General features: G+C 64.3%; 1 protein-coding gene and 1 long non-coding RNA gene across 3 annotated transcripts in view; one reads left to right on the top strand and one right to left on the bottom strand.

Annotated features, from left to right (window-relative positions):
* The window catches only part of PRDM16 (PR/SET domain 16), a 311,746-nt gene that overhangs the window by 113,111 nt on the left and 175,544 nt on the right, over positions 1-23,091 (bottom strand). The window lies entirely within an intron of this gene.
* On the top strand, positions 3,446-4,857 carry LOC140701004 (uncharacterized). 2 transcript variants are annotated; one of them, XR_012079780.1, is made up of 2 exons: positions 3,446-3,807; positions 4,574-4,857. It is a non-coding gene; the product is annotated as an uncharacterized lncRNA (long non-coding RNA). The 2 variants fall into 2 exon arrangements; XR_012079781.1 differs by having other exon boundaries at positions 3,446-3,707.

Raw genomic sequence — 23,091 nt, forward strand, 5'->3', positions numbered from 1 at the left:
AGCCGCGGCGGCATTCATTCCATTTTTCCTTTGCTCCTGCTTCGGCAGGTATCCCCTGAAGCCCGTGAGGGGCCAGGCTCCGGGATGGGTGACTGTGGACTTGCCCCGAGAAGCCCACTCGGGGAAGGGGGCCGGGGCCCGGAGGAAGGCGGCGGTTGTGGGGGGACGTGCAGAGGCTCGGAGGCGTGAGGCGGTGGGCCTCCTCTCTTCGGGGCACCGTCCCCACCTGCGGTGCTGAAGGCAGGACCTGGTCTGGGGAGGAGATTTCAGCTGTGGAGGGAAGTCGCACTGCTCTCACCGATGGATGGACAAAGGTTTCACGCTAGTGCGCGGAGGACCACGCGCAGACCTGGGCAGAATCGGACGCGAGGGGCAAAACCTCACCGCGTGGTGCATGCACCCCAGTTACAGGGCTCCCCACGGACACCAGCGAGCCGGCCACTGCTGGAGGAGGACACGCGTTCACAGAACAGAGGGGATGAAGGAGCGGGAGCACGAGCAGCCCGAGGCAGGACTTCCCCAGCGGCAGGGTCAGCGCCTCGCCGGCGGTGGGTGGCGGGGCACGAGGTCCAGGAGGACGGCGTGCGGGCCCTTCACCCGCCGGTGGCCCTGGCGGGACTGGAAGGGGAACCAGCCAGCAGTAAGGAGGACGGAGCCCTGTCAGGTACAGACACCCTGACGCTGCAGGAAAGGCTTGCAGGAAAGCCAAGGTGGAAAGGATGCCTTTTTGCACAAATGTGGCTGAAGCAGCAGCCTGCCGCCAACTCCAGAACCAGCATGTCTCCAAGATTCCTCCCCCAAGCTCTTCACAGGCCCCAGAACCAGGGCTGCGTGCAGGACCCCCTGACCTCAGTCAACGCTCAGCTGCAGGACAAGAGTCCCTGCGGGAAGCTTCTCCCCAGGGGAGCTCTGGCGCTGCCCCCAGCCCGTCACCCAGGAAGGAGCTGCCTGGAGTGAATGGGGACACGTAGGACACGGACGCCACACAGCCAGGCCACCGCCACCACCACTGTGACACTCTTAGGATGTAAAGACCCATCATCCAGAGCTGCCCTGTCCCATGGTCACCATTTAAATCTAAGATAATAGAATGAAATCAAATGAGAACTCCGGTGCCTCAGACGTCCGGCCACACTGCACGGCTCAGGGCCACGTGGGCTCGTGGCTACCGTCTTATGACGGTGACGTTCTGGACCACGTCCTTCATCACAGACGATTCTGCAGCTCTAAGGCCCTGCTGTTGGGGCCAAGCTTCCAGGAGGCAGGACACGTGCAGGATGCGGGGAGAGAGGGACACGGGGAGAGAAGGACGCTGGGCTTGGACACGGGGGGTCGTGCCTCCTGCAGTTCAGGGGCTGCCAAACAGTCGATCTGAATCCATTTACTGAGGAGACAGAAGACGCTGGGTCACTGTACACCCCCAAGCCCGGAGGACGACTGGCTTCCCGAACCCTCCTCCCCTACGGGCCGCAGACACCTTTCCTCTCCTGGCTCCCTGGACCCCTGCTGCCCCCTTGCAGCGGCCCCATGGCATCTCAACGGGGGCATCAGGCAGGAAGCTTAAAACCACCCGGAGCCAGTCCGCCGGGTTGAGCACTGTCTCCGCTGCCGGGCGCTGTCCCGACACAGAACCTGATGGGAAGGGGCTGAGACCAGGATCTGAGCAGACCACTCAGCGCGGTCTGAAGAAGCAGCCCCGTCCTTCGCCCTTTGGCAAGACCGCAAGCTCAGGATGCGTCGGGGCTCCCTGAACCGCTCCTCTCGCTCCCCCGGCCCCCCCACGCTCTCCTGCCGGCTGGGCCTTCCTGTGGGGGCGGGGGTCACGCTCCAGTTACCCCAGCTCCCTGGAACCTCTGTCGCCCTCGGGAGAGACAGGAACTTCTCCACCGAGGAGGGCGATCTGCTCTCCCCTTGGGCTGCATGAGTGGTGTCCTCAGCCTACAGACCTCGGGAAGAATTTGGAGAAAAAAGAGCCCGACACCCAGAGCCCTAGACTAAACAAAGCTTCCAGTGGGCGAGCTGCGGTGCGGGCCTGGGGACGCTGGTGCGGGGGCCGGGCTGCTGGGTGATGGGCGGGCGGCGCCCAGCCCGGAGGTGAGTGTGAAGGGGCCCTTTGTTTCCCGGCACACGTGCAGGGCCACCTCTGACGAGGGTGGGGCTGCACACCTGCGTCAAAGGATGCCCTCCTCCCCGCCCCCAGGGCGCCGACGCTCCTGGGGGTCTGGGCAGGGGTCACTGGGGTCAGACGGGGACCCAGATTGGAGAGTGTCGCCTCCAAGGGCCCCTCCTGGGAAGTCTGGGGGGATGGGCGACCAGAGGAGCCCCAGGGAGCATTCAGCCCCTCTGGGCACGGAGTCACCTTCCTCCCTGTCCTCAGAGCAGCGCCCTCAAGGGAAGAGGGGAGACTGAGGCAGAAGGGGTTCAGCCCTCTCGCCCAGTCTGATGTCTGCCCTCAGCACCACCTTGTAAGTGTCTCACCCGCAGCAGCGGGCCTGTCCTACGTGCTGGGGGCCAGGCCTCCCGCACGAGCAGCTCCCATAAATGCAAAGATGGGGCGTGACCCGGGGCTCCCAGCGGGGTCGGCCTCCCCCTGGGAGGCAGCTTCCCAAAGGCTAGCTCCGGCCCCGCGGGCAGGACTGTGCCTCGAAAGGTCCAGCGACGCTGCTGAGGTCACAGCAGTGTGGCCACGCTGACCCCATCAACTTGATTGGCTATTTGGGGACAAGCTGGAGGCCAGTGGGGTTCCGTCCACTGTGATCCTGCAGGCGAGCTGGGTGGGATCCTGCGCCCCGAGCTGTAGGGTGGAGACCCCCGGGGGTGGCTTCTGAAACTGCTGAAGCTGGAGCAGAGATGGAGGTGAAGAGAGTGCAGCAAGGCTCCCTCCCCACAGGAGCAGCCCCTTGGGGGCCTTGTGGAGAAGGCCCCTCCACCCTGGGGACACGCCACGCCACAGCCCCTCTGAGCCAGGCTCTGCCCCCACAGGACAGCTCTCTGCACCTAGGATGCTCCACCTGTTTACCTGGATCTCGTCACCTGCTGCCTCCCTCAGGCGGGGACACAGGAGGATGCCTGGCAATGGTCCAGCCATGGCCCTTGTAGAGAAGCCAGAACCACCCCACCACAGGAGCGCCTGCGCACGCCACACACGCACACACGCGCGCGCACACGCGCACACGTGCTTTCTGAGCACCTGCGAGGAGCTGTGCTGACGGTGGGCGGTGCCCTCCAGACGCCCCAGCACCTGTGGGGCGACATTAATCCGCAGACGGTGAGAGACCCACTAGAGACGGGGGACGCCAGCTCTCACTCCCCGTCTCCCGGCGACCGCCGAGCGCAGGACCCCTCCATAAATCCCGTTCAACAAGCTCTTCACAGCGCAACACCCTACTATTAGCCAAGACAACCACTTACTCAAAACAAACACTGGTCGTGAGCTGAGCGGAAACACAGTCCCCTGCGATCACCGGTTCCCGGCCTGGGCACTTCGATCTCTCTGTTTATGAAACAATAATGGAATTCTATTTAGCGGCGCGGCACCGCGTTCGCCGCCTCTGATGAGTTTGCATTCCAGCTTTGCCCCCGGCGACCGGCTCCGTCCTATTACTGCCTTGTCCCGCTTCACAGATGGATGAACCGCCGCTCGGAGAGCAATACAACCTTTACCCACGTGCTATTATCGAAACCAGTGTCCATGGCGATTTTCAAAGGTTTCATTCCCACACAGCGGATGGTCTTGGGACGGAGATGCAAATGGGGCCTGATTACCACAGCCCTGTCCCAGGGCTGCAGGGCCACGCTGGCTTCCAGGTGGGGAGGGGGCTGCCGGGGCCCCTGGCTCTCTGGACTGCTTGCCGAGGCCCCTGGCTCCACGGACGAGACCCTGACTTCCCCTCCACTGACTGCTGGGGGGTGCGCGTGTTCATTCTAATATCTCTGGCTCCAGCCCCACGCCAGGCACTAGGGTGGGATTCGGGGTCTGGTCCCCGTCCTCGTGAGGCCGACGGTTCACGGGGAAGCCTCGGCACGAGAGGCGCCCCTCGTGCTGAGGATTACCTGCGGGAAGACGGTTGAACTGAGGCCGTGCTGGAGTCCGAGCTCACGCGACAGAGCTGAATGACTCCTTTCGGGACAATTTAAGCGAGGCGAGGCGAGCTGGAAACCTCCACACGTCCCCGCGGTGCTCACCGCCTCTCAGACCCACTGGGGTCCTGAAGACGCTCTGGGGGCACACGTTTTCCTCACAACTGGGGGTTGGACCCCCACCGACGTGCTGGGTGGGACGCTGAGCCCGGGCTGCATCCCGGCCTGGGCACCGGTGCCCCGACCCCTGTCTCCCGGGGCCCTGGCAGCGTTCCTGCCACGCCCTCCTCCGCGTCCTTCTTTTAGGGGGGTAGTAGCTTGTTTCCCTTTCCTTTCCCTCTCGACACCCCCACTTATCTTCCACCAGACCGCGGTCAAGGTGCAGGTTACGTGTGTGCTACTCGCCAAGAGGCCTCTTTTCAACACTCGGGGGAGCAGACAGCGGCGCGGCCGGGGTGCACTCGACTCGCTCAAGTGCTGTTTATCTTTTCAGGGCCTCTGTTTCCCGCGGGGGGAGACACCACCGGCCGCGGTGGAGGACCAAACGCTCCCCGGCCAGAGCTGGACGCTGCTTCGATTTCCAGAGGCTAAAAGCAAAAGAGCTGGGAGAGGCCGCACAGCCCCGTCACCTCTTCTCCCGCTGCGTCTGCTCCAAGGGCTAATAACGCGGGTGTTGAGCAACAGGCCTGAGACTCGGCCACGGAGAGCCCTTCTGACGATGTCACTGGGCAGAACCCGCCTCGTGTTTTCCCCTCAATAAATCTGTCTTGTGCGGAAGGTCATTAGCCCGACCTTGAAGGGCACATGTCTCGCCAAGACCTCTTCGGCCCAAAGACGTTGACCTCCAAACCAGCCTTTCTGGAATAATCATGTGCCTTCACGCTGGGCTCCCGCTGCCAGGCCCAGCTTCCCGAGAGCCCCGGGGGGAACTTGCCGGCTGTGGGGTGGGGTACACGGCCCAGGCGGGTCCCAGGCAGCGGGAGGCCTCCGTTGCCTTCCTGCCGGGGAGGTCCTTGGAGAACAGGAGTTGAACCGGGCTCATCCTCTGTGTCCAACCCCGTGGGTCTCACCCTGGGACTGGAGCCACCCACAGGCTGGTTAATCGCGGCAGCTACCCCCCAGCACCCCGCCCAGCAGGTCCGGCCGGACCCCGAGGACCTCCACGTCTAGGGAGCGCGCGCACGGCGCTGAGAACAGCAGCCCCCACCCCATGTGCGCACTCATGTGGAATGTACTTAGCGTGGGCGTTGCTTGGACTGGTGTCCCATAGGAGGCTGGGGGACCCTGTCCGTGCTGGCCGGTGGGTGGTCGGCGTGAGACACGGGGAAGGCCCGTGGACCCCCGGGCTGGGATAGTAGCAGAAGTGGGCAGTATCCACTGGACACCCTCTGGGAGCCAGCGCCTCTCCCGTCACCTCCTTTGCCCGGCGTGGGGTTCCCGAGATGAAAAAACTGACGCTCCGGGAGAAGGGGCCCCAGTGGGCCGGCGGCGGGTCCAGGTGAGTGTCTCCAGGACTTCCCAGAACTCCCTGTGACCTTGGGCTTGCCTTCCTGTGGGGACTCCCATCTACCGGGGCCATTGCCACCCGGGGCCGCCCTCCACTCTGGGATGCTGCGAGGGTCACTTCCCGCTACAGACCTGCCCCTCCACACGCGCCTCGTGGCTTCTCATCCTCCCGAGAGTGGAACTGCCCCAGCCCACGAGGGCCCCGCGCTCCGAGGGCGCCCCTCCCGCGCGTCTCCTCGCGGCTGAGGACGGAGCAGCCGCTCCCAGGCCCTGCAGTCAGGAGGCCAGGCTGCTCCTGTCACATCGCAGGACAGGCAATAAGGCCCCTGATGAAGGACAGGGCTGCGTTTCTGCACCACTAATTTCCGTAACTGTCGCTCTTTGAAAGACAGCTCGGGCCCGGGCGCTCCCGCGCTTCCCAGACAGAGCAGTATTATGTGGCCAAGTTCAGGTTCCGTCTCCTGTTTCAGGGATCTGACAGGGGAACTTCTTCAGTATTCTGCAATCCACAGCCCCCGTCTTGAGTTTCTCCCTCTGCCAGGTCCTCCCGGAGCCCGATCCTCTCCCGGGTGGTGGGGTGGTGTTCCCCCGCCCCCCCAGCCTGGGGCCGACCTGGGCCAGCCTTTGGGGAAAGATGTGGGGTCAGCCCGGGGCTGTCATCACTGTGGGTGGGGCCGCCAGGCTCGGGTCTGGGCTCAGAAGCGGTGTGAGGCGGGGGAGGGAGGGCCGACCGGCAGAATCACCTCCGGGGACGCCGGCTTCTGGGTGTCAGCGTCCTGGCCCTGTAGGACCTGAACAAGCTCCAGCCTCTCTGCGACTCGGTTTCCTCACCTGTGAAATGGGGGTGCTGACACCCTGCATCACGGGGAAGGAAGGGCTGACGCGGACGTGCAGGGAGAGGCTTCCAGGCCACAGGACGCCTTTCACTTGTCGCTCTGGTCTTCTACTTCCAGACGCGGGGGCCCTGTGCTCGCGGGGACCCTGCCCGGGAGTTGCGGGGGGAAGTTCTGGCACCAGCATCGGGGTTGGCGTGTTCACGACGCTGACTGTGGGCGCCGGGTCAGACTTCCTTCCCACCCAGCCCCAGCCTGGCGCAGCGTGGGAGGAGGCGGGTGAGTTTGGGAAGCACGGGATGGAGAGGCTGCGCGGGGCTGGGGACAGGACTCAGGGCTGGGTCCTGCGGGCTTGTGAGCCGGCACCTGCTGGGCACTCACACAGCTGGGAGCGGAGGTTCTGGCCGCTCCACCTGCCGCGTGGGATGCGTCCTGTCCCACAGGTCCCCACGACCAGGCCCGGCAGCCGAGTGGCTGAGCTGAGTGTCCTCAGAGTCTGTCTGCCGGCAGGGTCCTCGTCATCACAGGACCGTGGGGGGCTTGTAGACCCGCAGTTTCCCCGCGGACCCCTCCCCACAGGCAGAGTGTGTAGGACGCAGCGTGTTCCGTGCACACCCCTGGGTCCTGAGACTGCACTCCCAGGGGCCCTGCCCTCCCACCTGTGGCCCCTGGTTCAGGTCTCTCGCGGTGCCTGCACAGTTAGCCTCCCCTCCCCTTTGGGGGCCTCCACCTGAGCCTGCAGCGAATGAGCAGTGAGTGGGGGAGGAAAACCCCGCGCCCTGGCCGCGGCGCCAGCACCCCCAGGCCCGCAGGGATGGGGGTCTTCGGCCAGGACTGACGGCGCCCAGGCGGCGGGCCAGCCCGGTGCCCTGCCTCGAGGCCCTGCAGAGAGGTGGTGCAGGGTTTGCATGCCAGCCCCTGCCCGTCAGGCCCTCCCCACTTCGGGACTTCAACCCCCCACGTGCAGGAAGAGAGCGCCTATCTTCCTCCTGCGGCGCCGTCCGGGCCCCGCCCCTTCCGAGGACACACGCCCAGGGCAGGAGGCGGGAAGGCTGACCTGGCTCTTGGGGGAAGGCCCCTCGAGCCCAGGCCCTGGGGTCTCGGATCCCACCTGAAGGCACAGTCACTAAACTCCCTGCGGCACCAGCCGAAGGGTCGAGGGGGCCAAGAGCTGGTGGGCGGCTCAGTGTCCCGTTCCCATGGCCCCTGGCTGAGCTCCGGGCACTGGCACCTGCCGGGGGCCCTGCGCGCCCACCCTAGGGGGACTCAGCCCCAGCCCTGGTGACCTGACTTCCCCACCAAGAACCCTGGGGTTCAGAGAGCAGACTGCAGTCCCTCAAGGTGAGCTTCCCTGCTAACTGGGGAATGCCTTCTTTAGAAGCCAGCAAGGTGGGGAAGAGCAGAAAGGAGGTCCAGGCCTCACCCTGGCCTCGCCCCAGGCCCCGCAGGATGTCCAGGGACCTGCTGGGAGCTGACCCCAGGCCTCTGCTCACAGTGCTGGGCTGGGGGCCTAAGGGTCACAGGTCAGCCCTGGGCAGCCAAGCCCCTGAAATGCCAGAAAGCTCATCACGTTCTCCCTGAGGCTGCGACTAGCTGCTTCCCAGGGGATCCAGGCCATCGTGGCCACCAGAGTGGACACTAGGGGCCTCCTGGGCAGCCCTCCTGGCTGTGAGGGCTTTGCCTCCTGGCCCTGTGGCTCCCACAACCCTGGACAGACGTGCTTTGAGTTCCAGCTCTTCCTGCTTGCTGGTGTGCAAGCCGGGTAGCCTCTGCTTCCCTCCCTGGAGTGAGGCCTCGCGAGCGTTAAGCGTCCAGTATACGGAAGGCAGGCCGCCTAAGTGGAAACGGACCAGGCAGCGTCCCGCATCACTGGCGTGGGAGGAACTGGGGGTGTGGAGGTGTAAACACACTTTTGAGACCCCCCAGGTCCCTGTGGTGGGTACAATGCCCAGAGCCCGCAGACAGGAGCCCGGGGGTCCTGAGCATCCTCCCCTCAGGGCGGTCCAGAGCTCCCACTCTGTCCCCTCCTGGCCACGCGGGAACCAGTCGGTCCGCCCAGAACATACAGGGCTCAGCCGGTCCAGCGCAGGCGAGGAAGCCCACCAAGAGGAGGGACGGGAGCAGGAGGGGCTGATGGGAAGCCGGCACCCCTCTCTAGAATGTTCCAGAAGGCTCGTGTGCTGCCAGCTCCAGGCCTCTCCTCTGCGGGGGAAGCCACCGGGCCTGCGGGGTCGGGGGTGGTGAGGCCTGGCCACCGTGGGGTCGCCTGCTGTTGCCCCGCCCACTTCGCCAGCACGTGGCTCCATCATGCACAGGGCGTTTTCAGCGTCTGTACCAACTTGATTCAATTACGGGGATGGCGGCAAGGCGAGGGGTGTTCCCCCAGGGGCTGCGAGCGCCCCAGCGCTCGCGGCCGGGGAGAGTGGGCAGCAGTGGGAGGCGCACAGGGAGAATGCTGACTCTGTTCCTTCAAAACTCCTGTAATTGACTTTTTAAAAAATGACATTAGCATTTAAATGGCCCCGTCGTTACGAGGGTGAAGGTTCACTGGAATATGATCAATTTATCGAGCTCTTCAAATGTTCTTTGATATTTATTTTTTGATGTGTCCCCCGCAGGGCCTTTCTGCTCACATCTGCGATTAGGCTCGGGAGCCGGCGCAGAGGGGCTGCCAAGTCCACCTGCAGCGGGTCTGGCGTCTTCCGGCAGAGGCGCGCCCGCCGAGCATGCACGCCGCGGGCAGGCGCCCCTTCCCGTGTCCGCGGGGCTGCGCCTTAGCCATCAGCTGCCAAGCACACCCTGAGGGAGGCCAGGCGGGCCTCGGCTTGGGGCTGTGGCCACACCGGACACTGACAGCAGGGTGGGTGGGCATGCGTGTCCGGTGGCCAGTGACCTGCCTGCGCCCGGGCTGTACCAGAGCAGGGGAGATTTCCACTCAGAGCTTTGTGCGCGGGAACAAGACACCAGCTGCCAGAGGGTCGCTCTGTGGCCTGGGAATGTTTTGCAGAATTACAGGGATCAGGTGGAAATGTAAAATGGCCTACAAGAGGGGCCGCGGAACAATGGGCAGGACGGAGAGCTGCTTTTCCAGCGACACCTGGAGAGGTAATAAGGATGTCCAGGTGGCCTGCTGGAGGGAGAGGCTGTGGGGCCAGGCCGGGTGACAGGTGCCCTGAGCTGGGTAGCTGCAGATCTCACAGCCCACAGCCAGCCGAGGACCCCTGAGTTGGCCTCGTGGAACCTGAAAACCTCACCAGGACACGCTCTGGGCTGGTCAGAACTCGGGGGGCCCAGAGTGCCAGCTTCCCTCCCTCCTACACCATCCAAGGCAACTGCACACACCCCAGGTTCTGAGATCTGCAGGCAAGGACAGTGCTGACCGGAGGGACCTGCCAGCATTCAGCTCCCAAAGCCCAGGACCCCTCCGGAAGCATGCCACTCGGGCTCACGGCGGGGAAGGGGCCAGCGTGCGGAGGCCCACGTGCCGCCCAGGGGTGCTGAGCCTTGGTGCGCCCTCCAGGGGCTGCAGACTGGATCCTTGCCCGTCTTTGCTCCTGGGGCTGGGCAGTACGTGGCCTTTCTGTGGCTCACGTGCCGACTTTGAACTTCTCTAGATAAAAGGCCTTTTCCAGGAGCCAAGCAGAGTCCCAGCCGCCAGGGTTGGAACCCCTCGTGTCTCCCATCCTAAGGCTACGAATCCTGCCTCAGGGCCACTGAGGGCCTCTCTGTGGAACCCAAGCTGTGCGCAGAACAAGGAGCTTTTTCCGACCACCCGAGAACACGGGACGACAGACACGCACCTGTTAGCCGTCCCAGCAGGCTCCCCAGGGCTCCTGGGGGCCAGGCGGTGTCGGGGCTGGGGGCTTCGTCTCTCAGGCTGGGTTACACGCCCCATCACGGTGGCTGAGTCCGTTCTCCGCAAATTGATTCCCAAGCGTGGGACTCATAAAATCTCAGCCGACAGCACTGACCCCACGCGCCCTGGCAATGCTGGCCGGGCTGCTATAAATCTAAACAGTGTGGGCTATGCGGTGCCAGGCTTGTCAGCCCAGGGCCCCATTCCGGCGTGGCCCGGAGGGTAGCAGGACCGGCACAGCTTGGAAACGAGGTTCGGGCCACTCCGAGGCAACCACGAATGCGGAACTTGTCTGACAAGGACTTGACGTCCGGGGAAGCTGGAAGGCCTCCCGCGATCTCGCTCCAGGATCCAGTCTAGAATTTCAGGAGAGCCTTGTCATGAGGGCGGGTTGGTTCGTGACCTCGAGGCTTCCCTCCCCCTCAGCCCCCACTCAGCCCGTGCCCCCCACGCCGTCCTGCTGCTGAGCGACCCAGGTGTTCCCCACCCTCAGGAGGAGTCTTCCGTGTGAATCCTGCCCTGGCAAACGGCCCCTCTCCTGGGGCCCTCGGGGCCCCAGCGCTGCCCACATGGCCTGTCTGCCCGGCGAGGCCCTCGTGTGGGGCCGGCACCCACCTGCCTGGTCAGGAAAACCAGGCGGACGCTCCAGGGCGTAACTGTCCCTGCAGTGAGTCACTAGACTGATAAACAAATGGCTTCGAAGGAAAAACAAAATCATACATTTGCCCCCAGGTGGAAAACTGACACTTTAGGAACCGAAGGAAAAAACCCCAAACACCAAACCCCAAATCCTACGTAAAACATTGAAAGGTGCTGGTTGAATGGGGCTGAATGCACAAAGGCGGTTTTGAACCTGGAGAGGAAGCGTTTTGTCCCCACTCTGGAACACGGGCGGGAAAGCCCTCGGGGCCGTTCGCACTGTCCCCGCCGGGGCTCGGTGCCACCACGGAGGAGCCCGGGGACCCCAGCCCCTCCCCCCGCAGCGCTGCACCGGTTGAGAGGGGAGCCGCCCTGGACGTGAGCCCCATCCTGTGGTCCCTGAGCCTTCAGATGTGCTTTGGCTCTGGACAGAAGTCCGGGCCCCGGGGACACACACTCATCACTTTGGCCTTTTCTTCAACGGCTTTTCTACGAAAGCTGACTTGATAGAACGTCCACGTGCCTGTCTCCCTCCCAGGCCCAGGTAAACACCGCCATGTAAGTGCTTTGAAAAACGCTCATGCTCCAAGAACCACGTGGTTTATGTTAAAAGTCAGATGGGAGCTGGAAACGCTTGACTCTTTATTTTAAAGGTTCCCAAAAGGCAGATCACGCCTGGGGAACCCGGGGCGTTTGGTGCTGGTTTGCAGGCTCTCAGGGCTGCCAGGCTTTGAAGGAAAGACGTCCCCCGAGCCGGCGATAGAGGGCGCCTTCACCCCAGCTTCCGGGTGGCCTGGTGGCCGCCCCTTCCCCGGGCCTGGGCCCAGGCTCTGCAGGAGGCGGACTGACCACCGCTCGGGTCCCCCCAGGCGGCCGCCCGCCCGCCACACGGAGCAGCTGGGTCCCCCCGGCCGGGACCTGCAAGCTGACGTCTTGAGATGAGCCTGTCCACCAAGCAGAGAGCCGGTGTCCCGGCCGAGTGTCGCCCGCAGAGCTTGAGCTCTGTGCCTCTGGCTGCTGTCGGACTGATGTTCTGGCCCCCACCGGCCCCGTTAGGGCAGGCCCCTTGTGGCAGCTCCTGGGGCCAATGGGCAGCCGTGGCCGGACCACTGGGCCAGACTGCATCCGAGTACAGAGTCGAGAGGGACCGAGTGAAGCCCTGACCTACGTGTGCAGACGGGCTTCTCCCCTCCGCCCGGCCCCCCACCACGCCGTGCTTCACCGGTCTAGCAGGGAGGCTCCCAAGCCCCGGGCTGTGCTCACTGAGAGGTGGTCCAGTGCCGAGGGAAGCGCAGGCGGGAAGGATGGGAATCACCCCCACGAGCCGCCCTGGTCAGGCTGCACCTTCCCCTGGGCCGGGGGCCCCACCCTGCCGCGCTGCCGACGGATGAAGCATGCCCCTCCCTCGGGGCAGTGAAGCCGGGCTTGCCAGGGGTCACACACGCGGCAGCGGAAACAGCAACGAGCAAGCTCGTGGCCGCGGGCCTCTCCGCCCACGTGGACACAGACCCGCTGGCTTTTCCTGCAGGTGTTTTCCAGACACAAGGCCAGGCTCGGGGGGACCTCGGCGACCTTGTCACTACCAGGCTCCACGGCCACTCAGTTACAGGCCCTCCTCCACCTCGTAGGAGGCAGCCTTTCTCCTCGCGGGGGAGCCTCGCGAGCAGCCTGCCGTGGCAGAGCCGGCCCGGCCCACGAGGCAGCCCAGGGTCCACACTCCCTGGCCTGTCACCGCCCGAGCACCGGAGCTGGGGACCAGGTCTCTGGGTCAAGGAGCCCGGAGCCTCTGCCCGGCTCACAGGTGGCCCCCGAGCTGACCCAGCCGGCAGGCGTCTCCAGGGCAAGTGCCAGAAGCTGGCACTCACAGACCTCTCCATGGAATGTTCGCATGCCAAGGCCAGCCCCGAGCACATTCCTCTTCCAGAACATTCTGAGAACTCACGCATCAGCCTGTTCATAGGTAGGAGAGGAGAGCCAAGCTGGAGACTAGTTCAGATGCTTTCCGTTTGCAAGTCCAAAGGGGCGTCCTCGGTAGAAGAGAGAGCTGGTGGGTCCACGCCAGGGGCTGGACCTGGGACCTGGGGCCTGGGCAAACGCAGGGCCGAAGAAACGCACGTGAGGGAATGACGTTTTAGACGGCTGAGCGGAAACGACAGTTAGAAAACGGAGCTCTCTGCCTAAAGCCACCTCCGAGGGACTCCGGCTACACAGAGGGCCAGAGAGACGTAAACCTGGCCCATGGGGGGCGCCGGTCTGCGTCTGGAGGGGCCTCTGGACCCCCGGGAGTGTCCTGCTGCAGAGCCTTTGCCGGGTTCACGTTCCTGCAGTGTCCACTCCCTGTCCTGGCTCCATGCATCCATTCAGGAGGTACCCGCCGCGCACCCGCTCTGTGCAGGCCAGGCTCAGGGGCCGGGAACCAGCAGCAAGAGGAAAGGTGCTGCCGTCACAGAGCCATGTCCGCATCACCAGGCTCCCCTCAGGGGACCCTGCGCACAGCACGCGTCCTCCCAGAGGGTTTGTGGCTGACTTGGCCGCAGCCCGAGACACCTCCGTCTACCCGGGCTGGGGCGGAGGCGAGCAGCAGGACAGAACGGCAAAGTTCATAGTTGAAGAGGACACCTGGCTATCTGGCAGCACCGTTCTGGCAACCGAATGCCAAGCACGCCTGATTCTGCACCCAGAGACCCCGCCCGCAGCCCGCGCCCAGGGCTGGGCGTCACCGTCCCACTGCACCTTCTCACCAGCTCCGGAGGCAGACGGCATTGTCCCCACGGCACAGACGAGGGACTGAGACTTGGAGAGGTCTGAGGACTTGCCCAACATAAAGCCGGCAGGGTGAAGAACTGGGGAAGGTGGGTGGCAGTGTCACCCCCGGCCAGAGCCAGCCTCCCTGCTCTGCTCCGGGATCGGGGAAGCAGCCACCCGCAGTGACTGCAGCCACGCCTAGAGTCCAACCGCTTGCTTCCGGGTGATTCACCCGCGCCCTGCCCGAGGCCCTGAGCGACTGCCCTTCCCTCTGGAGCACCGCGGGAACCGGCCCCGGAGGCCCGTGGGCTCTGAGGGCGAGCCCGCCGCCCTGCCTCCTGCTTGGCCCCGGAGCCGGTCCTGCCCAAGCTGTCTTTTTCTTGGTTTTTTCTTTTCAAAGCTAAACACCTGTTTTTAGGCCTCAGAGAACACTTCAGTTGGTGCCAGGGTGGATTTCCTGAAGGCATGGCCCCTGGTGAGAGCTGGGTGAGCTGTGGGGCTGCGCCTGCAGCCTCGAGACAGGTGGGGTGATGGGCGCCCTGGGGTCCCAGCATGGACGCTCCCCGGTGTGGGGCTGGACGGGGACAGTGGGGGGCTGGGGAGGGCGACTGGAAGAGAAAACCATTTCACCTATGTGGGAGACACGAGCCTGGCACAGGGCACTTCCCACCCCCCAGGCCCACCTGTCCAGGTGAGACAGGGAGCCCCTGAGCGGTAGTGACATCCCCTGAGGAGGTCGCCGGTCCTCCAGGCTGTCCAGGAGTGCCGCACCATCACCACCGACAGCCACGCAGAAACTGAAACGCAAGAACAGAGACGCCAAAGGGCGACTTCCCATAGAAAGAAAGCGAAGAGGTGGGAGGGTACAGCTCACAGTGCTAGAGCGCATGCTCAGCACGCACGAGGTCCTGGGTTCAACCCCCGGTGCCTCCTCTGAAGATAAATAAGCCTAATCGCCTCCTGCCCCCACCAAAAAAACAGGGAGGAAAAGAAAGAAAGAAAGTGTAGGGGGCCGAGGTCACACCCCACCCGAGGCTGGTCCTGGCTCGAGGGCACAGACCCGATGAGCACGTGTGTGCACATGCCCGCACCGCTCCCGCACACACGTGCACACGCACATGCCTGTGCGCACACCCAGCCGCGGACACGTCCAGCCACGGCCAGGCGGCGCTCACTAGCTTCGCGCTGACAGCGGAAGTGTCTTTCTCCCTGTAACCCGGGTGTTTGTCTTTACGGACTGGCAGGCGCATCGTGGGCAGGACAGACTTTCTTATTCAGACCACCTTGATTCCCCCCGGTCACCTCACAAGGCGCGTGTGCTGACCGTGCCTGGGAGGCAAGGCAGTGTTCCCTTTAAGCGCCTCCGGACTCCACGGGGCTTGGTCCTGACTGGCTCGTGCTCTCCTGGCGACGCAGCGGGGAACACACCTGCCCCTCTGGTGCTGCGAGCCTGGCCGTCCTGCCCTGGAGGGCCTCCTGGCTGACATCACTCGGCGGACCTGCTGGGCATGGGCTGGCTTCCCCGCCCCCTCCCCAGGCGCCCCCAGGCCTGACCTCAGCTCCAGGTGGCGCAAGGGCCTCGGGGTGGGCTCCCCTCTGTAGGGGCCTGGGCAGGGGGCCCCCTGCAGCCCCTTCACTCGGCTTTCTCAGGCCTCCTGCAGGACCTACCTTCGCAGCTGCTCTGTTTCCTCGGACGGGAGACCTCCTCTCAGAGACTGACTTTCCACTGTCTCTTGTCTCCGCTGGCCAGAGACAGAGCTCTGAATAAAGGGGGCTCCGACCAGGGCAGGTCAGAAAGAAGCCAGCCCCCAGCCGGGTGCGACGGCAGGGCGTGTGGGGGGGCCTGGCCCCAGGCTTCTGTGCAGGTACAGCTCCCACCAGCCTGCCTGCAGTCACTTGGGTGGGCACTGAGGCCCGTCCAGCTGGGGCCTCTGAATGCCCTGCCCTTGCCCCCGTCTTGAAGGATCTGACCCTGCCTGCTTGGACCAGCACCCCAAGCCTCATGCTGTTTAGCCACCACACGGGAGACAAAATTAAGAACTGCCACAGGCAGGACCCCACTAGCAGCCCGCAGAGCGTGGGGCAGCCACTGTGACTCCACGTCTAAGTGGGAGTGGCACTTAGTGGACCACGGTGACCCAGGTGGCGTTTAGAACCACCGCTGTGCACCATGTAGAGCACGGCGGTCAGCAGGCACCGCGCACCTGGGAGGCCCTGCGATGGGCATGAGGCCCCGGCTGCAGCCTGGGGATCACACGGCCAAGTGAGCCAGGCGGGCGGGCCACCCCCTATGGAGCGGTGACCGGATGTCACCGGGGCATCTCAATGCAAGGCCCACCCTCAAGGTCCGCGTCCTCAGGGGCGCACAGAGCACTGACCCCGGGAGCTTTTCCAAAGGCAACGATGAATCGAACCAACACGTTTCAAGAGCTGCGTCTTAGTTCAGAAAACCTCCGCGGGTCTGAAAGCAGAGGCATGGAAACCCCGGAAACTCCTGACACGAGCCTCCCGGGCACCCCCGCTGCGCGGCGGCCGGGCCCCCAGAGCCCTGAGGCGGGACTAGTCAGAGCCCCCCAGGATTCCCTGCCCTGGAGGCGGCAGCTGCAGCTGGTCCTGGGGAGACGCTGGGCGCACAGTGTGCTTTCTGGGTGTCACCTCAGCCCCTCGCTGCCATCAGCCACCCCCCGCCCACCCCAGGGGGGCTGGCCTGCTCTGTCGTCTCTCTGTGCGGTCTTTGCAAAGAAAGCAGTTTGCAAGCTGCACCAGTGGCCGCCAGAGCAGCTCTGGGACCGTGAAGCGCAGGGCCGAGGAGGCTGCATTGGGAACCTCCCCCTGCAAAAGGCTCAGGGGCCACTGGGGCCCCATAGCCCAGCTCGTCAGCCCAGCAGGCCTGGCTGTGTCTCGGCTGAGGAGGCTGGGCCTCCCCCGCCTGGACTGGGCCTGAGGGGCAGTGCGGCGCACTTGGGCAGTGCGAGGCGAGCAGAACACGAATGAGATGCAGCCTGAGGCCAGCCCCGGGGCACGGCTGAGACACGGCCCCAGCTCTCTGGGAGGTGGTCCGCAGGAGGAATTGGGGTGTGATGCCTCAAATGGTTTTCTCTGCCATGGGCTGGGGAACGGGCGGAGGACCAGGCAAGGACCCTAAGGATGGACTGGCCGGCTCTATGGGGGTCGTGGGGCACCTGGATGGAATGGGGGGGAAGCGCCGTGATGACCGAGAGGAACGGGTGTGAACTAGGAAAGTCCCCAGGCACACAGTCCCTGAGGTGCCTGGAGACTGCATCCCCGCACCCCTCTCTGGCCTTGCCCCTTTTGGGGTGACAGGATTCCCTGGTCTCCCAGCAAAACTGGTTGCCGTACAGCTCTCAGAAGCTCAGGATTCATGGTCTTAGGAGGGTGTGCGCATGTATGTGAAGCCCCCGCGGCTCTGGGGACAGCTGTGGACACATCTGGGGTCAATACTTCCTTGTGCCCAGGCCCCAGAGTCTGAGATGTTCGGCCCACGCTGTCCCTAGGCCACACCCCCGGGGCATCCGCAGATTCACATCGTAAACTGTTTTTTTCTGTCTGAGAAGGAAGGTGGGGTCGGCCGGGACTTCCCTTCCCCATGCTCCTTTGCCTCTGCAGTTCCTCCCTCCCCTGGGGGAGCCACATGCCTGGCCACGAAGGGGGCCCCACCCAGCGCCCGGCTCCTACGGTTCCCTGCAGCTTCCCAGCCGCCCTCCCGGTGTGCAGGGTGGACGAGGGTGCACCCGTGGGGAGGGGGAGTCTGTGGTGCTGGGCGACGCCCCCGGTGGCACCTGATCCTTGGCAGCCGGCCCAGGGGCTGGAGTGCTGCCCCGACCTCCCCGAGGGCCCAGGACGCACAGACACATCTGCTTGCCCCTCGCCACCTCGGCTGCAGGCCAGCCCCTCCTGAAGCCCCGTCCTGGCCTGGTTCCTATCTGTCTGCTGGTCATCGTCCACAGTGACCACAGGCAGCAGGTGACAAATGGCTGGTGTCAAGTCCTGTCACGCCAACGGGGCCCAGAGGAAATGCAAGAGGCTCTCAGAATGGCTTTATTACCAACCTGTGGCCGCAGGGATGATCAATCAAACTGCCCGGCACGGGCAAACACCGGCGAGACGAGAGGCAGACGCCGGCCTGCAGGCCGGGGGTCAGGGCTGGGGCGGGTGAGGGGCGACTTGTGGAGGACGGCGTAACACATGCTGAACTTGACTGCCGTCCAGGCCCCGCTAGCTCACCCGCCCTCCATCCAGGACCAGGCCGGCCTCGGGGCCCTGGCGGGGCGGCCCGGGAGGATGGGAGATGCCACGACAGCACGGTGGAGGGATGGTTTGGGCAGGGGCCTGGGGAGGACTCAGAACCCGGGGCCTTGCTCTGCAATGGCTTTGTTCACAGACCTGGAGCTGGCGGTGGACGTGGGGGCCAGAGCTGAGCCTCTGACCCCACTCAGGAGGCCCTGCTGGTTCTCGGACCCCAGCCCTAAGCTTCCTGTAGGCCAGGGGCTGAAGATAGCTCTGGGACAGACTTCAAAAGAGTCGGGGTGCTGGCTGGCGTCGGCCTCGTCCAGCCGACTGTGCACGACCGGCCCCCAGGGCAGGGCCGGCTGCCGAGTCTCCAGACCCCTGGGGTTGCCCCTTCCCGGACAGTCGGCGCTCCCTCCACCGAAGCGCGGTCTCTGGGCCCACCCGGGGGTGGCCGCCTGGGCCGAGGGCTCCCATCGTGGGCCAACTGCAGTGGGCTCCTGGCCGGGAGCTCGGGGCCGGAGGGCGGGCGGGGGCCGCCGCTCCTGCCGTCCAGGCCAGGATGAATCAGACCTTTCTTGGGGAAGAGCCTCCCGCACAAGGACGTTTTAGTCAGACATAATTGCAAGGAAAAATAAACCTGCCTTAACAGAAAACAGCTTTCCAGTTGTTTTTCCCCTCCTTGAAGCCTTTTCAACTCCAGGTTCTGGCAAGTCCTGGCTGTGGGTAATTGTCAACACGGTGCGGTGTTCAGAGACCAAAGCCAGCGGAACGGAAACAGGGCTCGCAACCGAGAGGGACCCGGGACGTGGCCCCGCAGGCACGCGTGCGCTCACGTGTGTGCTCACACCCTCCCCTGTGCCCTGACCGCAGGCCAAAGGGAGCTTTGTCTTGGCCGCGGTGCAGAGGGCTCGGAGCACCTTGGAGGCTCCGATCCTGAACATGGAAGCCAGCGGCCTCCCCGGGTGTGGCCGGATGGCGACTCCGTCTGCGCAGGGCTCTCCAGGTCGGGGAGGCTTCCTGGCTCTGCCTCCCCGTTCTCATGTCTCCCCGCATGAAGGTCACCTCGTGTGCTGGAGGAAGGCCTCGGGGTCCTGGCACCCTCATTCCTCGAGGGAACTGGATGGAATTCCCGAAGGACTTGGAAAGAGGGCAGGGCTGGTCCAGCGTTGGCTCTACCACTGTGTCCAAAACTGACCCCCAACAGAGACGCCCCTGCGGCAGGACAGGGTGATAGGGTCACCGTCGGGGCAGGCCCGCTGCCGGCACGTCTGATGGCCGCCAGTTTGTGACTGCCCCCCGGATGGGCCCCGCCAGACCCTCCTCCTCCCTGTCTCTGTCGTTCTCTAGGGTCCTGTTAGAGGAAGGGGCACGGGGGAGAGGGGCGGCTGCCACAGGCAGCCCCTGGAGGGGCTCGGGCCGGGGACTGTGGGGCTCGGGGGACGGCACGCCCCCCACTCTGTCGTCGCTGACGTCCCCTGTTCCTTTCCAGGGACTTGTTGGGGGCCATCAAGCCCACGGTTGACTGGCTGGTGTTATGCGCTCGGCTGGGCCCTGGAGAACCCGGCTCCTTTGCCAGGCAGAGTCAATGAGGAAAGAAAGACTTGAACGAGATAGTAATTTATGACTTCCACTGGGCCAGACCCCCGTGCCTCTCGGTGCGTTTCGCTGGAAACCGCGCTCCGTCTTCCCAAGGACGCTGAGACCGGCTGTCGAGCGGGTCCTGCGGCGCCCCCACCCCGGCCAGGATGTGCGGGGCCCCACCCTGCTGTCTCTCCGTGGCCAGCTCTCGAGGTGTCCAGCATCCAGAAACCCCGTTTCCAAATTTCGAGCCAAAGGGAGCCAACTCGCAGCATTCGCGTGCATCCCGCGCCGTCCGCCCTGCGGCTTCCAGACCCCAGCCCCGGGCCCGACGCCGCGCTCTCCCCTCCCTGCCCTCGCTCGCCACCACCGCCGCCCGAAACACAAAGGCGAAGAATGTGATGGGAAAGCCAGCAACGCGGCGGCAAAGCAGACCTTCCCTAATGGCGACCAAACTTGCTGAGTGTCAGTCAGAGTTACTTTGTGCGGAGTCTGTAATAACCCCGCGGCTCGGAGACAAGGCTGGTCGCCGGCAGGGGCCGCCGTGCCGGGGCCTGGAAGGCAGGTGTTACTGTAATTAGCTATTGTTTGACTATCAAAAGTCAGGGCTGATTAAAGCCACTAAGCACAAGTGCACTATTTTATTTCAAAGAATATTATGAACTGCACGCTGGGGCCCTTTCAGAGAGGGCCTTCCTTCCGCAGCCGGCTAAGAGCCCATGCCAGCAGCAGTAATCAAACGCGAAATCTGCATAAACCTTCAGGCTTTAATTCAAGCAGAGACCTTTCATTAGAAATATGTTACTTTATGAAATCTGGTCGCCAGCAAGGGGAGAAAAATGTGACTTCTTAAGAAAAGTGAATGACGCCTCTTTAGTGATTAACCCGAGATTAATGGAGGTCCCCACTGCTCGGTCTAAGTCCATTTTATTGCTAATTCATTTAGGTACCATTTCAGATGTGCTGGGTGAAAGTTACCTGCCAGGGCGACAGGTTTTGGCAAGCGACGGTAGCCATTACGGTCAAGTCCCAAACACACGTTCTATTAAAGAAGCTTTGAACAGTGTCTTGGGTTAGTCTTCTTTCCTTCCCTTTCTCTTCGGGGGGCTTTTTATTTAACGTGCGCAGTTCGTCGAGCATCTGGGCTCCAACTCATCGATCAGACTCGGATGCGGCGGCTTCGCTCCCAGCGGCTCTTTCCCCCCTCGGTCCCCCCGCCTCGAGTCCGCAGAGTCCACGGTGAGGGGCTGCGCTCGGGACACACGCTCACCGCGCGCACACGCGTCGCACACCCACCCGCGTGTGCGTATGTACACGGGGCGCGTGCGTGTGCACACACGCAGTCTACCCCGCCCCCCGTACTCACAGGCGCCCACACACACACACATGCACACTTGGATACACGGAGATCAGGGGGCCCTCGGGGCCTCCCGGGCAGGGTCACAATGGATGTGGGAATTCCCTTCCCCACTTTTGCTTCCAAAGGCCCCTCCCATGGCAGAGGAACCTTTGCTCCTCCGGGCACTGGGGCATCTGGTGGCAACCCAAGGCGGGGCGCCCAGGAGGCAGCGCCCACCGCCAGTGAGCCCCTTCCCCCTGTTTCAGAAGAAATGAGGGTTCGGGTGGGTGAGAACTGGGTGAGGACGTGCTAACCCCTGCTGCCCGCCCGTCACCCGGACTCCTTCCAGCTTCTGGGGAGGGAGCTCTCCCTGTCTTTCCATTTCAGAGGCCTCCCCTCCCACGGTGTGCTGGCCGCCCTCCTGGCAGCGGTGGCCCCCGGCCGTGGCTCACCCCTCTCCCCACAAAGACACACTCTGGCTCAGGGGACCATCCTGCCCGCGTCCCAGGGGCTGGAGAGGGCGGGTCAGGGTCCGTGGGGGCTTTGCTCCTGCTCGGATCTCTTCCCCAAATTTGACTGGAGTCTCGGTTTGTATCACGGGATCCAGAGAACGCGGAGCAACGGAAGTGCTGCTGCCCCGTTTGCCTCGAGTCTTTCTTTCCCGCAGAAGCAGCAGAGCTTCCCCAGGCAGGGGCGCTCCCACTCTGGCTGGGACCCTGAGACCCTGAGGCTTTGCCTGTTCGTGCTGCACCCTGCAGTTGGTCTCCGGGGGCCACCAGCACCGCCGCTCGCTAGGGCACCTGCCCTCCAGCCCTGGTGCCTGCTGGGAGAGCCGCTTCCCCACCTCCAAGCCCCTCCCACTGCCCAGCTGCCTGATGAGGCCCCTGCCCGGCCCGCAGGCCTGCGGCCCCTCCCGCGCTCTGCCCTGCCCTGCGCCCAGAGCGGTGGGTCGAGCTGCACCTTCCTGAGTGCTGCTCCCCGTGGCCAGGCCGTTCCCTGCAGCCAGGCCTTCGCACATTCTGTTCCCGCTTCGGGAACACTCTTCTTCAGACCATAACCGATGGCTCTCTACTGCAGCTTTTAGGTCCTGCCCGGACCCTCCGCACCCTGAAGCCTTGGCAGCCCCTGCCCACACCTCCCTGTGCATGCCAGGTTGCCCCTCTCTGCCCGCAGCCCTGTGAAGCCTGCTCCATCCGCTGACTTAGCGTGACCCCCAGGCGGAGAGGACAGGGCCGCGCAGGCCGTGCAGGTGCACAGAGGTGGGGTCAATGAACAGGCAGGCTGATGGGTGGACACCGGGAGACCCCACCCCACCTTGGACTCAGTCTAGAGGGTGGGGCCACAAAGCCGGTCTCAGGAAGGTGGGGGCCTCACCTCCCGGTGCTGAGTGCGCCCTGTTGACCGGACGTCTGTCTCGCACCATGTGCGGGGCGCCCTGGGCTGGGGGCAGGGGCACCCTGTCCCTGCAGGTCCAGTGAGGGAGATAAGGCATGGGGAGGGACCCTGACCCTCTCAGGGGAAATGGAAGAGGGGAGGAGGGGCCGTTCCTTGCCCTCAGGGGCCACAGGGCAGGGAGGAGGCCTTGGCCTCGCCTGTCCGCCTGTTCTAGGCCTGGAACGCCGGACCCCCCACGTTAAGGCAGCAGCCACGCAGCCCCCGGGTGGTGCCTTCCCCACATGCGGGCTTCGCACCACAGACTTCTGAATCTCCCTCCGCTGATGCAAAGCTAAGAACATGCAGCCAATAATTAGTTAGTCTAAAACCCTCAACTGTGTCCCAGGGAGGCACGTGAACATCGGTGGGCCACGAGGAGCCGAGCCCCAGGAGGTAACATGTCCTGAGCCCCTTCCATGAGCCCAGCCCGCCCCCAGCTCCCTGGGGGCAGACACCACGTGGACGGAGCTCCCAGGGGAGATCAACATCTCGGGCCGCCTGACGCCGGCTACGCACACACCCAGGGGAGAGCCCTCCACCTCGGCCGCTGGGGTTTTATTCCCGAGTCGTGAGAACTGCAGGTGTCAATGGGCCCAGCCCCTGCTCGGAGCCCAGTGGGCCCTTCGTGCACAGACTCCAACAGCTCAGGCCTCCTGCAGGCTGGCCCTGCAGACACAAGCTGGCGACGGGATCCTGGACCACAGAAACTCGCTTCCCAGAGACTCTGCCCTGAATGAAGCTGTGAATCAGATTCCCCAGGGTTGGAGCACTTCCGGGCGCTGGCCGTCTCTGGAAGCTTCCAGAAGCTGCTTCTTCCTGCAGCCCACGAG

This window comes from Vicugna pacos, chromosome 13 (assembly GCF_048564905.1).
Source record: "Vicugna pacos chromosome 13, VicPac4, whole genome shotgun sequence".
Classification (NCBI taxonomy): domain Eukaryota; kingdom Metazoa; phylum Chordata; class Mammalia; order Artiodactyla; family Camelidae; genus Vicugna; species Vicugna pacos.